Source organism: Hibiscus syriacus, unplaced genomic scaffold, assembly GCF_006381635.1.
Source record: "Hibiscus syriacus cultivar Baekdansim isolate YM2019G1 unplaced genomic scaffold, ASM638163v2 tig00005406_pilon, whole genome shotgun sequence".
Lineage (NCBI taxonomy): Eukaryota > Viridiplantae > Streptophyta > Magnoliopsida > Malvales > Malvaceae > Hibiscus > Hibiscus syriacus.
The window spans coordinates 6,151,549-6,165,301 of NW_024062056.1; the positions used below are offsets into that span (position 1 = coordinate 6,151,549).

The 13,753-nt window shown below is 36.0% G+C and overlaps 1 long non-coding RNA gene and 2 pseudogenes across 1 annotated transcript; 2 read left to right on the forward strand and 1 right to left on the reverse strand.

Annotated features, from left to right (window-relative positions):
- Window positions 1–773: 773 nt before the first annotated feature.
- Window positions 774–4,966, forward strand: LOC120199264 (annotated as a pseudogene).
- Window positions 4,967–9,898: 4,932 nt separating this feature from the next.
- On the reverse strand, window positions 9,899–13,753 carry LOC120199330 (annotated as a pseudogene).
- On the forward strand, window positions 11,882–12,497 carry LOC120199331. The gene is made up of 2 exons (XR_005523452.1): window positions 11,882–11,952; window positions 12,145–12,497. It is a non-coding gene; the product is annotated as an uncharacterized LOC120199331 (long non-coding RNA).

Sequence of the window (13,753 nt, forward strand, 5' to 3'; positions counted from 1 at the left end):
CATACCTACTGGATAGATCACGGACCGATGAGCCAATTGTATGGTTACTCCTGTTTCCTTCAAAGGTTCGTTAGTAATCATTTTATAAATAGAGAATGACATAACATTAATTGAAGCTCCTAGGTCACACATTGCACGTTTAATTTTAAAATTTCCTATTTTACAAGGTATGTCGAACATACCTTGATCGTTCATCTTTGGTGGGAGCTTTCATTGAAAAATTATGGAAACGTTCTACTAAATTTACCTTTTTGTGCCCCATTAATTTCCTCTTTGTAGTGCAAATCTCCTTTAAAAATCGAGATTACCTCGGCACTTGTCGAATTACTTCAAGAAGAGGTATGTTAACTTGAACTTTTTGGAGCACCTCTAAGATCTCTCTTTCTTTAGCTCTTTTATCACAATTTAACAATCTTGAGAAGAAAGAGGAGGATGTGCGTTAGATGTACCTTGTATTTATGGAGGTGACGTTTCTTCTTGTTCTTCTTGATGTGCGACTTTTTCTTCTAAAACTTTGGGTGAGATGACTGTTCCACTTCGAAGTGTGATGGCACTAACATTCTCTCTTGGATTTAACTCCGTTTGAGAATGAAGTCTTTCTTTTGATTCCAACTTCCCCATAGTTTGAGCTAGTCAGCTCACTTGTTTATCCAACTCTTGAAAATGTGTTTCGGTTCGACTTTATAATTTTTCCTGTGATGCAATCAGCTTTTCTTGGGATGTAATCAGCTTTTCTTTTGAAATTGCTAATTTTTATATGATTTCTTCCAATAATGTCTTTTGCGTTTGCTGTTGAAGAGGAGGTCTTGGTTGATAAGTTGGCCTTTGATTCGGCGTATAGCCAAAATTTGGGTGGGCTCCCCATCCCGGATTATAAGTATTGTTATATGGGTTGTACGTTCTTTGTAAAGGACCTGGAAAGTTTCCTACGACATTGATTTTTGCATTGCCTCCTTCTTGTATCATCGGGCAGTAGTCTGTCGGATGGTCTAGCTTTGTGCATATCCCACATGCTCTTGTTATCCCAGATTTTCCTGTAATAAGTGAATTAACTACTTCAGTTAATTTATCTAATATATTTTCAAGGGAAAAGGTACTTATCTCGTGAACCCGTCAGCTCGTTTCACTTTAAAACTGTTGAAAGTTGGTGGCCATAGTTGAAATCAACTCTCTCGCTGTTGTTCGGGTCATGTTGACTAATGCTCCTCTGCTAGTAGCTTCTACCATTTTCATCTCAATGGGTAAAAGACTTCATAAAAATATTAAAGTAACGCTTACTCACTTAATCTGTGTTGCGGACAACTTGCGTAAAGCTTTTTAAATCGTTCCCAATAGTCATAAAGACTTTCTTCGGTCTTTTACCGAATGGAGAGAATGCTCCTTCGTAACTCGCTTTCTTTAGCCGCTGGTAATAACCTGTCAAGAAAAATCGACTCATGTCAGCCTATGAATTAATTGAATTTGGCGGTAAATAAAATAACCAATCTTTAGTCAAGTCGGCTAAAGAGAAAGCGAAAACTCTCAATTTAATTTGATCTTCGGTAACTCCCTATGGTTTCATGCTAATGCAAACCATGTGAAACTCCAATAAGTGTTTTTGCAGATTTTCATTGGGAAGGTTGTGGAAAGTGGAAGGTGGGAAGAAGATGATTAAGTCTCGTCTTTAATTTAAATGGATTTCTTCCATTAGGAAAAGTGATGCATAATGGTGTTTGAGTGACAGGAGCTGCGTCTAGCTCTTGGATCGTTTGTTATTCTTCTTCCATTGGAATTTTATCTTCGTTATATGCATCTGCTTTAGAGTTTGTCTCCGAATTCAATTCAGTTTCTGAACTATGCTCTTCTTATCTTTTCTTTTTTTCTCGAAGCGTTTAAGCGTGGATTCTTCATGCTCGTGCTTCGATCTCCGGGTCAAGATCTACTAATTCTCTCGGGTTTCTTTGGGTCATAAATCAAAAACAAAGAAAAATAAATCAGTTTTTACTGTTAGTCCCCGACAACGGTGCCAATTGGACACGCGTCATTTTCACATCAAAATAATTCCTTAATCCCAAAAGAAATATAAAGAAAATATAGCAAGTGGAAAGTAAGGATCGATCCATAGAGACTGTGCAGTTTCTTATTTAATTATCTTTTTGTTTTTGAACAGTAAAGTTTGGATAGAGATGAAATTCAAGATTAAAAATAAAAAAAAGTATAAAAATATAAAAATAAGGATGTGATACGAATAAGATAAAATAAAGAGATTTTGAAAGACTATTTGAAAATAAGATAAAGGCAAATAAAAATAGAAAATATAATAAATATAATAAAATAGTAATTTGAGTTTGAAAAGAATACTTATTGTGAAAAGTAGCCTAAGGTTTTCAGCTTTGACTCAGTTTTCTTCGATCATCGAAATAAATCTTTACTTCATGACTCACGCCGGTTACTTGTCTACAAGGACAAATCCTTGTGACTATGCTTTGTATACCGAATACCCAAGTGTAATCTTCAATATCGATTTGTGAATTGATCTAAGCAACAACAATGTTGTAGATCTAAAAACGTTAAGGCTCGAAAAGCTATCGACTCGGATTATGTTGTTCCAACAATAACTGATTCCGATCTCAGTTTCCTCTTAGCAAACTATTTTGCTAAGTGTGTTCCCACGAAGTCGAATGTGCTTCAATAAGTCGATCTTTCATCCCACGTTAACCATAACAACATCCAGACCACGTTAACCATAACAGAGAGAGATATCTGAAGCGATTTAAGTGCCTTACAATTCTCACGTTTAGAATTGAGCCATCACTTTAGCCTTCGACTTAAAAGAAAATTTGATAAGCATGACAAAAGTCATACTTAGCATATTTAAAAACAAAACTTCAAAATAAAAAAAAAACTTTAAAGAAAATGAAAGAGAGAATTTTATAAAACTAGAGAGAAGAAGAGTAAATTCTCAGTTGCTGAGAGATATGTTTATACGTCTACCCTGATAAGGTATTTATAGCTTTCAAAATTCTAAAAACAAGGTAAAGATAATTCCTAAAATAAAGAAATAAATCCTAATTAAAATACTTAAAACTATTTAAACTAAAATACCTAAAACAAAGATAAGATAAAACATAATATAATATTTAAAATAATATCCTAAAACATGAGTTTAATTAAAATTCAAATTGTAGAAACGTGCGGCTGATCCATTCGTTCTTCTAAAAGCGCTAATTGGACCTTCTAAAAGGTGGTGACATCATCGCCATGTCCGATGCTTCATGCCCAAAGTCATGCTCACTAATCTAGCTTTGATTCAAAAAAAACTGTAAAATTCTGTCTTTTTAGTGTAATTTCCATAATCTAGTGTCCCGAACAGAAAATGAATCAAAACGAACAAAAAATTCACAAAAACCAATGATTAAGGAGTGATTTAAAAGTCAAATATTTACCAAATAAAGCACTTATCAAGTTTTGTTCAAAATTCTGTACCGTATCCCTGCTGCAATCTTCTTGTTCATCCTCATCTTCCTTTGGTCTTCTTCCGCCACGATCATCTCTTGGAAATTCATTCACGTATGCATCTCGTCACGGAAGCTCAAGAATCTTTATTGTCTCTTTGCAGGTACACAACACAACTTTGAACTCCCAATTCAAGCTCTAAACAAGTATGGTTCACTTAGTCATAATGTTACTGCAAGTATTAAAGAGAAAGTCGATATTGTTCGAGAAGACTCGAATTCGATGGTCGGCAACAAGGTCCAAAACAATGGCAGTGATGGAGAAGTTGCCTTTGTTGTGAAGGTAGTTGAAAAGCTACTACAAGTTCAAAGATCATGGATATCGAACACGAATCATATTGCTTCGTGCCAACGGAAAGGGATTTATGTGTATGATTTGCCATCAAACTTCAACAAGGACTTGGTATGTTAATGTGGAGACATGACTCCTTGGACAAACTTGTGCTTACAGAGCTTGGGAATGGATGGTACCATACACATCATATGCCTTGGATTTTATATTTCACACAAGGGCATTGAAACATCCTTGCCGAGTTTACAATAAAAATGAGGCGAAGCAGTTTTATGTTCCATATTATGGTGGCCTAGATATCTTGAGGTGGCACTTCAAGAATGTGTCTAATGATGGTAAGGAAAACTTGGGGCTAGAGCTTGTCAAGTTGCTTGAAAACAAGAAATCATGGCTCAAACACTCCGGGAAGGATCATGTGTTTGAGTTGGGTAAAATTTCATGGGATTTATGGAGAAAAACTGACGCGTCATGGGGGACACAATTGCTCGAGCTTGATCAACTGTAGAAATCAATGAAGTTGTTGATCGAACACCATCTATGGCACGTAAACGACATTAGAATCCCACGTCCTACCTACTTCCATCCCCATTCAAACAATGATATCATCGAACGGCAGATGAAGATCATACGATCGAATCGCAAGAGCCTCATCAGTTTCGTTGGGGCAACATGGCCTGGTGCACCAGAGAACATAAGGTCAATACTCATCAATCAATGCAACTCAGATGAAACCAAATACAGGTTCCTAAATTGTAGTTCAGGCAGATGTGATAAGCCCACATCGGTCATCGATCTCTTCATGGACTCCGAATTCTACTTACGACCTCCGAGAGATAGCCCGACAAGAAAATCGGTATTCGATTCGCTTGTTTCGGGTTGCATTCCAGTTCTGTTCGACCCATTTACAACATACTACCAATATCCATGGCATTTACCAAAGGATCACAGCAAATATTCGGTGTTCATAGGTCAAGAAGAGGTGAGGGAGATGAAGGTGAATGTAGTGGAAAAGATGATGAAGGTTAGTGTGAGGGAGAGAGAGGATATGAGAAGGTTCATTATTTATGAATTGTTGCCTGGTTTGGTGTATAGAGACTCAAATTCCCAGCTTCGAAAATTCCAAGATGCATTTTCAATAACGATCAACAACGTGCTTGAAAGGGTAAGCAGAATTGAATAACAACTGCCTCTTTGTAAATTGTTTTATTGAATTTTCTTTGTTTCATGAGACACGACACATGTTTCGGAGTTTTGTTTTTTGTTCTAATGTGGAACTGGTTCCAACTTCCAAGTTTGTAAATTGTATTAAGCAATGTCACTTTCAATTTTGAAGTATCTGTAAGATGCTTCCATGGAGAATCTTTCTAGAAAACTAGTAAAACAGTACAAAGAAAAGTACGGGCAACCTAAAATCTTATCTTCTTCCTAACATTTTTGGTTGAACAAAAAATATTACATTTTTCTAATATTTTTGGGTTAACCGAAAAAATTAGAAAATTTATAATATTTTAGGTTGAGTAACCTAAAATATTTATTTTTTATCATATTTTCGTTTAAGTCTTGAAATCGTCATTTTCTAACCATATATTAGGTTAACGCAAACCAGAATCACCCGAATAATGTTGCCAATCCAATGTTTTAAAATTAAGGAATCGAAAAAACAACAGTGTGGATGATTCTGTTGTGCATTAGTCTAATTTAAGGTTAATTTAAGAAGGTTTATAACCTAAAATGTTAGCTTGTTCAATCTAAAAAATTACACAAGCTTGTAACATTTTCTATTGCAATTGAAAAATTACATTGCAAGGGTTTGAAGCTTACAACAAAAAATGTTATAAAGAATGTAACATTTTCGGTTTCAACCTAAAATTTTATGATGTTTATCTTAAAAATTTATGCTCTTGATATTTCAATTACAACTGATTTTTTTTTATTTTTTAGTCTTATATTATCAAGTTGTATTTTAGAATTTTCAGCAAAGTGTCCACTCACCCAGGTCCAAAGAACAAGTTTAAATTGTTTGGGAATGCTTATGGAATTGCATTTGGCCTAAAATTTTGTTTGAAACACAAAGCATTCCGGAACAACTCATTTTCAGCCAAAATTACATGTTTGAAACGTGATTATTGACTCAAACCAAGAAGATGGAAAATTGATGTTTTTATATTGGAAAAACGATGTTTTTGCATTATTCATTTCCTAAGAAGGAAGCATTTTATTGAAAATGTCCGAACGTCAAGTGACTTACAAACATTTAAACATAATAAGTACAAAAGAAAACAAGTTCAAGCAAGATGACAAGCATGAGAATGCAACAAAACTCTTGATGGATGCTCCAGCCGATTCCCGATCACAATGCCCATCACACATTGAATGTCAATGCCCCTGAATCGATCAGATCTTGGACCTTGCGCTTCAATGCCCCACAATTCTCAATGGTGTGCCCTGAACTCCCAATATGGTAGTTATATAGGGCGTTAACATCATGGCCTTCAGGATATGGGGTCGCTCTTGGTTTGGATTGAACTGGAGTCATAAGGTTCTTCTCAACTAGAGTTGGGAGCAATTCCTCATATGTCATTGGAATTGGATTAATGCAAGTCTTTTAACAGAATACATTATGAGTTTTGGTCCCTAGACTAGCTAGATAAGATCCTGCTATGTTAATCTCAGCTCTTTCCCCAATATCGGTACTACTAGTGCTTCTTATCAAGCCATTCTTGACAGCTCTTTCGATCACTTCTCCACACATGACGATGTCAGAGAAACTCTTAGTGGAAGCCCCTATCATGTGGTTAATATATGGAGACTTCAATGTGTCGATGAATAGAGTGATGAACTCTTTTTTAATCATCGGTGGATGCACTTGAGATGCCACATCCCTCCATCGTTGAGCATATTATCGCCTCAGGAGAAGATATGTTATGATCAGTAGAATTACCCCTACGATTTAACATAGTGGCTTGATTTTTAGTGGTAGAGAAGCCTATTGGGTGGCTTAGAAGCTTGTCAGGTGAAATGAGTAGCCGTGAATTAGCATGTGCCCTCACGTATTCAGAGGTTTCCATAGTCGATTGAATCTTCTCTTTGTCTCTTTCCTGGTTTAGCACAGCCAGTTTGGCTACAATTTAATCAACCAAGTCATTTTGGTTTTTCAATATACGATCCATGGTGGGTTTTTGCGCTTGGTCTATTTTAATTTCCCATTCAGTTTATCAAATTTGGCTTCCATTCTTAGTATTGTGTAAATGCAGTTGCACAGTTAGAAGCACTTCCTCAAAGTCCCCCACAAGATATGATTAATACATGTAAAAATGCTTAAATGAATGACATGCAAAATGCAATTATGCAAATACATATGCAAAAATGTTGATCCCAACGATGAATATCATAGAATAATTTTCACCAGAAGTAAAATCTTTCACATTACAAGACAATCCACTTTACAGACATGTCTTCACTTAGATGCTAAGTCCAAAATGGATCACTACATTGTCCTAAAAAATGATGCCCCTCAAGCATTCTGTAGCCTAACTCTGTTACTTCCCCTGCAGTGCTAAAGTTCGTGTGTCACTCCGGGATGACTAGCGAAGAAATGATCGTAGGTAAGACTCTACTGCTGGATTATTCCTCGGATCAAAGGATCATCTTTCTAATCTCGAATATTGCACGACCTTCGAGAAAATCTAATTCTTGTACTATGAACTTCTTTTAGTCTTCAGTATATGTCTGTGTATGCAACTGCTTGATTGGAAACTTTTATTTCTTCTCGTGAAATTTGTTTCTCAAATATCCCCTTGTGGATCAACTCTTTTACATTATGTCATGACGATGTAATGTAATGCAAAGAATGACGAAAAATGACACAAACAAGATAAAAGAAAGAAGTTAGTACAAGCAAGATAATCAATAGAGTTAAAAGATACTATTTATAGGTAAGTATAACACCTACCCAATCATGATATCTACCCGAACATGCTTTTATTAGATAGTAATCCTATCGAGACATGATTTCTACCCACAATGATTATTTTCAAGAAATTAATCATAACCGTATGGTATCTAGTTCGCATGCTTTTAATCAAAACATTTAAAGCAGAAGGAAAGGTTCAGAAACACTCCTCCTTTGTGTACACCTAATTTTAGGTACCTACTGACAGATAGGGGTTTAGTATAGTCATACCTAGGGTGATCGTTCTACGGTTCAATATATGCATGGTTTCAGCTATATGAGGAAAGGGTACTCGAATTATCTTTGATGTCGGTGCCCCTTTGGGCTGCCAAACCCTCGATCCTCACCCATTACAGGTTTCGAATGGATCGAGTTCAATTCGAGGGGATTCACTACCTTATACCCATACGAGGAATAAATCCCTACGAAGGTATAAGGTATGTATCACATGGGTTATTTGCTAAAACTCATACGAAGAATAAATTCTTACGAGAGTAAAGCATTTACCCCCACTTATTTGGATCAAAGGTCGGGTCTAGAGCTTATGTTATGAAAATGCACGTGTTTTGTACAAGGAGAAACATACAAACCTTTAACTCAAAACGAAATGAAAACAAGGAAAAAAAACTTGATAAAACCTTGACAAAACTGAAAAATAAATTAAAACGTTAGTACAAAAAGAAATACATAAATTAAAAATATTTCAATAAATGGATCAAAAGCTAACTATAGACTCGAACTCATAATTTCCACCACAACGACAATGTGTAAGCGACTTACTGTCTGACTCTCTAAAAAAATGTCCCCAACAGAGTTGCCAAGCTGTCATAACCATTTTTTTATAAAACAATTAAATATTATTTTAAAAATGATTATGATTTTTATTTTGAAAAATTGGTGATTTCAAATTAATTTGAAATAAATTGAATCGGAGTCGCCATCGACCTTTGAGTTAGGTAGGTCGAATACCTAAAAATGTTTTTTAAAAAATAATTTTAAGAAAAATCATTTTTTAGAAGAAAAAAAATAGTCTGCATTTAAAAAGATTTGATTAAAATAGGTTCGAGAGTCGTTTATGCGTGAGGAAGGGTTAGCACCCCTATACCGCCCAAAATTAATATTGTGTTGCTTATACGTTGTCGTAATGGTAGAAATCATAGATCGAACATAAAGTTAAAATATGACCAATTTATTCAAGTTTGATGAACTTACTTCGAGTTAATTATTAGGAAACATTCCTTAATTCGAGAAGAAATCACGAGATTTACACATCCTCCAATAGAAAGGCTATCTTGTCTATTTCTCCCTTATACAATAAATACTCCCCCTCGTCAATGTTATTAAAAACACAACTAGAATATAAATTGAAAAATCGACATTTTGCATAAAAATAAATTGATATTTTGAAACATGCATTGCATTGTTCAACTTAAAATAAAAATGAATTAATTAGCAAAATAAAATTGATTAATTTCAAATTCACGTTTTGTCCGAATTCGTATCAGATCGCACTACTTCGACCAATTAATTCTTTCCACGCCCATTCTACAAATTGATGCTCTCGAAAATGTTCGAATAAATAATAAAACATTCGAAATATTATTGTTAAGTAAAATATTGAGTAAGGATAATTTTATAAATTAAAATCAATACACAAGATCAAACAAAACAAAATTAATGATATGTAAATATTCAAGAGTTACGAAATACTAAGTAAACATGTATACATAACATGTATTTGTATAAATATACATACATAATAAAATGGAAAGAAATAGAAACCAAATTACAAGAATCAAATTATTTAAAAAAATAATAGTAAGGACCTAATGGGAAATAAACCCCAAGAACTAAAGCATTAAAGATGGTAACATAAAGTACGATTTTCTACATCCATAAATACTAAGGACTACAATCGAATACTATGTAAAATCAAAGGCTAAAAGTCGGAACATAAATAAATATAAGGACCCACTTATAAAGGCTAAAATAAAACATACAACAAAATTCACATCTTATAATATTAAAAAAATGGTAAGATACATTCAGTGACTAAAAAAACATTATATAAATTAAAGACAAGAATCAACATATATACATCAATGTGACAACAGGCAAATATAGACTAAAATAAGAAAAATATAGACAAAAGGGCTCAAATTAAAAATTATTAAAACTTCTTTCGTGATCAAAATACAATGATGCAAAGTACGAAGGACCCAAGGTGAAATTATCCATACACCAAAACATGTTGAAACCCTCCCCTTTATACGACGTTGTTTCGGTGATACTATAAGGGTTTAGAAACTAAACCCTGAATTGCCACTCCCTCATTTTTTCTATTGAGGCCCGAAATGGAGAGGGAGAGAGATAAAACTCTCTCATTTCTCTCTTCACTTTCTCCCTGCCGAACAAGAACCAAAGAGCTCTGGCCACCACAGGTTGGTGGCCATGGCGAATGAACCACTCCGAGCCTTCCTCCTTTCCACTCCTCTCTGGAAACCCACAAATCGAACCCAAAAACCAAATCGAAAAAAAACCTTTTTATCTTCGAAGATGGATTCCCCAGTTCCGGTGAAGCTATCAACGGCCGGATCTAAGCCAAGGTAAGCCCCTCACTCTATCTCTCTTTGATTTTTTTTGTTTCAAATTTTTTCCTCTTTTTTCTCCATTTTCACTGAATGCCTCTGTCTCTTTTATGGTTGCTTTTCATGTTAATTTTCAGGTGAGATGATGATGATGATGCCTAGCATAGGGGTATGGTCCTCTGATTTAAGGTAGATTGAATCCCGAAAAATCACGATTTAGGTATGGTTTTCTGATTTTCTCTATTTTCTCTGATTTTAGGGTTGTTGATGCACTATGGATGACGTTCATGTGAAGCTATCAACTGCATACCACTAGCTACACAAATTGTACAACGCATTAGAATATTCAGATGCATTAAGATTTTTTACTCCGACATAAATGGCTCCGATGAACAAACACCATTCAGGGCACATGCATTCTCGAAGAGAGTCGGTGCTGGTTGAAATGAGCAAGTTCGGTTGAGCAGAATTTACCAGGCACTCAACCTTGCAAATTTCGCCCAGTATCGACATCAATTGACAAAACAAGCTAAGTGACATGCAGTGCTATGCCATTGTGCCGAAATCTTCATTTCTATGACTTTTTTTTCAGAAGAAAAAAACTAACAGCAATACAGGCATGCTTGCTAAGCTCATAAGTAAAATTTGGAGAAAACACAAAGGATACCTGAACTAGGCTCAATGCAATCAATGTTGCAACCCCACCACCTATGACATGACCATCAGGAGTAGAAAGAGAAGCGCTTATCCCACCAGTTCGACTGTGTGGCCCTCCATCCTCAGCAAGCAAATAAGAACCCGACAAGCATAGTATCTCAAATTGACCCTAAGAAAAGCTAAAACATGTCAAACAAGTTTCCCCCAAGCTGTACAATTATCACTAAAGGTTCAAAAGGACAAATATGGAAATGAAATTTTCAATGCGTCCAAAACTAGCTTAAAGCTATAAGTTGAACTGACTTTGTTTTCTAAAGCATTTAACTTTTTTCGCAAGCTAAACCAATCTACCACTTTCCATTTATTTAAGCCCCAAGACCAAATGTAAAAAGTTCAAATCAAGCCCCAAATTAATCCTGGACCAAATGTACTTGAACAAGAGAAACATGTGGAAGTCATGCACCAAATTCCAAACTGTGATACTTGAATTTACCATTTTTATTTTTTAAAAGTACAGAGAAACCGAAAGGAGCAGAATTGCCACAACCTCATATGTCACGGTAGGAGTAGAAGATTCAGGTTGACGTAGAGTTACTGAGGAAACTGTACCACTGCCTGATAAGATGCAGACAACTCTTGGCCTTTGTTGCGCAAAGGACAACATTTTTGCCTGAAAAAAAGAATATAAAAATGTGACTCCCAGGTCAAGCTTTAGCTTTAAATGCCTAGGAAGTTGGCAGAAGCTATTTTCAACTAATCATATAAGTGTAAACCCATTAATGTTTATTTGAACCATACATGTGGGGTTCAGTACACCAATTCACAAGGCTGATGCTTACTTGCAGTGGAGTCAACAACTCCCACTCGGTTCATACATAGACAAATAACCATGGCACAGTGAACTGTGATGTGCACTGCAGATGTTACCATAATGCAAAGAGCAGTGCCCTTCTGAGAAAGTTGAAGGATGTTATCACCAGGGATTTAAATAGCATTCTGCTATCGGAATAGCGGCCACTATGTGGCAGTAGTGGTACCGTTCAAAACTGTTATTGCACGACCGCAATACCCACAATAACTGCAGTAACATCGATTATGTCCACAATCGCGACAAATGCAGCGCAATCAAAAATGCGACCACAGCAGCAATTTAAATCCCAGGTTATCCCTACAATTCCTTCAAGTGAACTATCAAGACAATGTACGAATACAGTGCCCTTCATCTATACTTCTCTAATTCATATCACCAGACAACCCTTCATTTGGACATGGACATGCTTGTAATCTCATATATATACATATATATAATCACAACGGTGTGAGCATTTGACCCGTATTTAAGTGTACTAAATGTCAGATGAACTAGAAAAGTGTATCATACTTCTCCAATTCCAATGGTGACAACATGGGGAGCAAATGCCTGCCCTGCTGAACTGTTCATCCATTCACCTACAAAAAGAAAAAAACTGAACCTTTAAAGACAAACACAGAAACCAGGCAGCATATATTTGCAATAGATGTAGTTAAAAATCTTCTAATCGAGCACTAAAACCAAACTCAGGTTTGCAGTCTAAGTACAAGCAAAGCTGCTCACTGAAGTTAAAACGTAAAACAAGTTTCATTTAACAATGGTGATGTATAATGTAAGGGCAAGAACACTTTTTCTCCTTTCAAAAATGAATCATAAAGGGTGTAATAACTGTGATAGCACAAATAGCATAATTGTCCATATCAAATATGAATTGTAGCCTAGAACTATCAGATCACAAAATAGGACAACAAAATAAAATTTAAAGAGACATGGTCATTTCCTACCAGAACATATTAGCTACATTCCAATTGAAACATCAAAATCCAAAAAAAAAAAGGAAAAAAGGATCTAACCTAGAGCAGCTAACTGTTGCTTCCTCCCAGTCCCAGGAGGCCGGCCTCGGTTTCGTTTTCGACCAGAAGCATCCGCTCCCGATGAAGGTTTAGGCTTTGCAGACATAGGCGAAAGCCCCAATGAAACCTGCCCATCAGGCGCATATTTCCGCGGCCTCCCTCTCTTCTTCCCTGGCTCCGCCGGCGGCACCCCGGAGGAGGCATCGATGGTAGTGCCATGAGGCAAAGCGCTATTTTTAAGCTCCCCTGTAAAGTTTGATTCAACATTTGACTGGAGCTGAATCTGAGGGTTAGATAAACGCCTGAACCGTGGTTGAGAATGAAATGCTGCTATACCAATATGTATTAGTGACCCAGATCTAGACCCACTAGACCCACCAAGCCCTGTATGAATATAATAAGGAGCTGAGCCGCCTGTTGAAGCCATAGCTTCTCTCCCCTCCATACATTTACAAGAAACGAAGTCCTGAGAAAAGGGTCTTAGTAGATTCCACAGGGAAATACTCTAACAAGTTAGAAAAAAAATCACTGATATCCAGTAAAACTTTCTAAACCCTAAATATTTTAGGGCAAACACAGAGGTTCGAAGGCAGGGGTTTTCAGGGTCATTTTCTAAATTTTTAAAGTTTAAGGACCCAGGAAGCATGAATTGAAACATGAATAAACAAAGCAACAAAACAAGAGTTGGAGGTTGATTTTCACTCGGGTAAAACCCATAATTGAAAAATGTTAACCATTCAGCCGGAAAAATAATGGCCACTATGAAAAGCTTAAAGAACCGAACAAAGCAGGGAACTTTTGGAAGTTGCTGCACTGCCACTCAGAGGCCTGAACTCAACTCATCGAGAAACTAAGAAACCCTAGCTCTGAAAACGATCATAAAGCT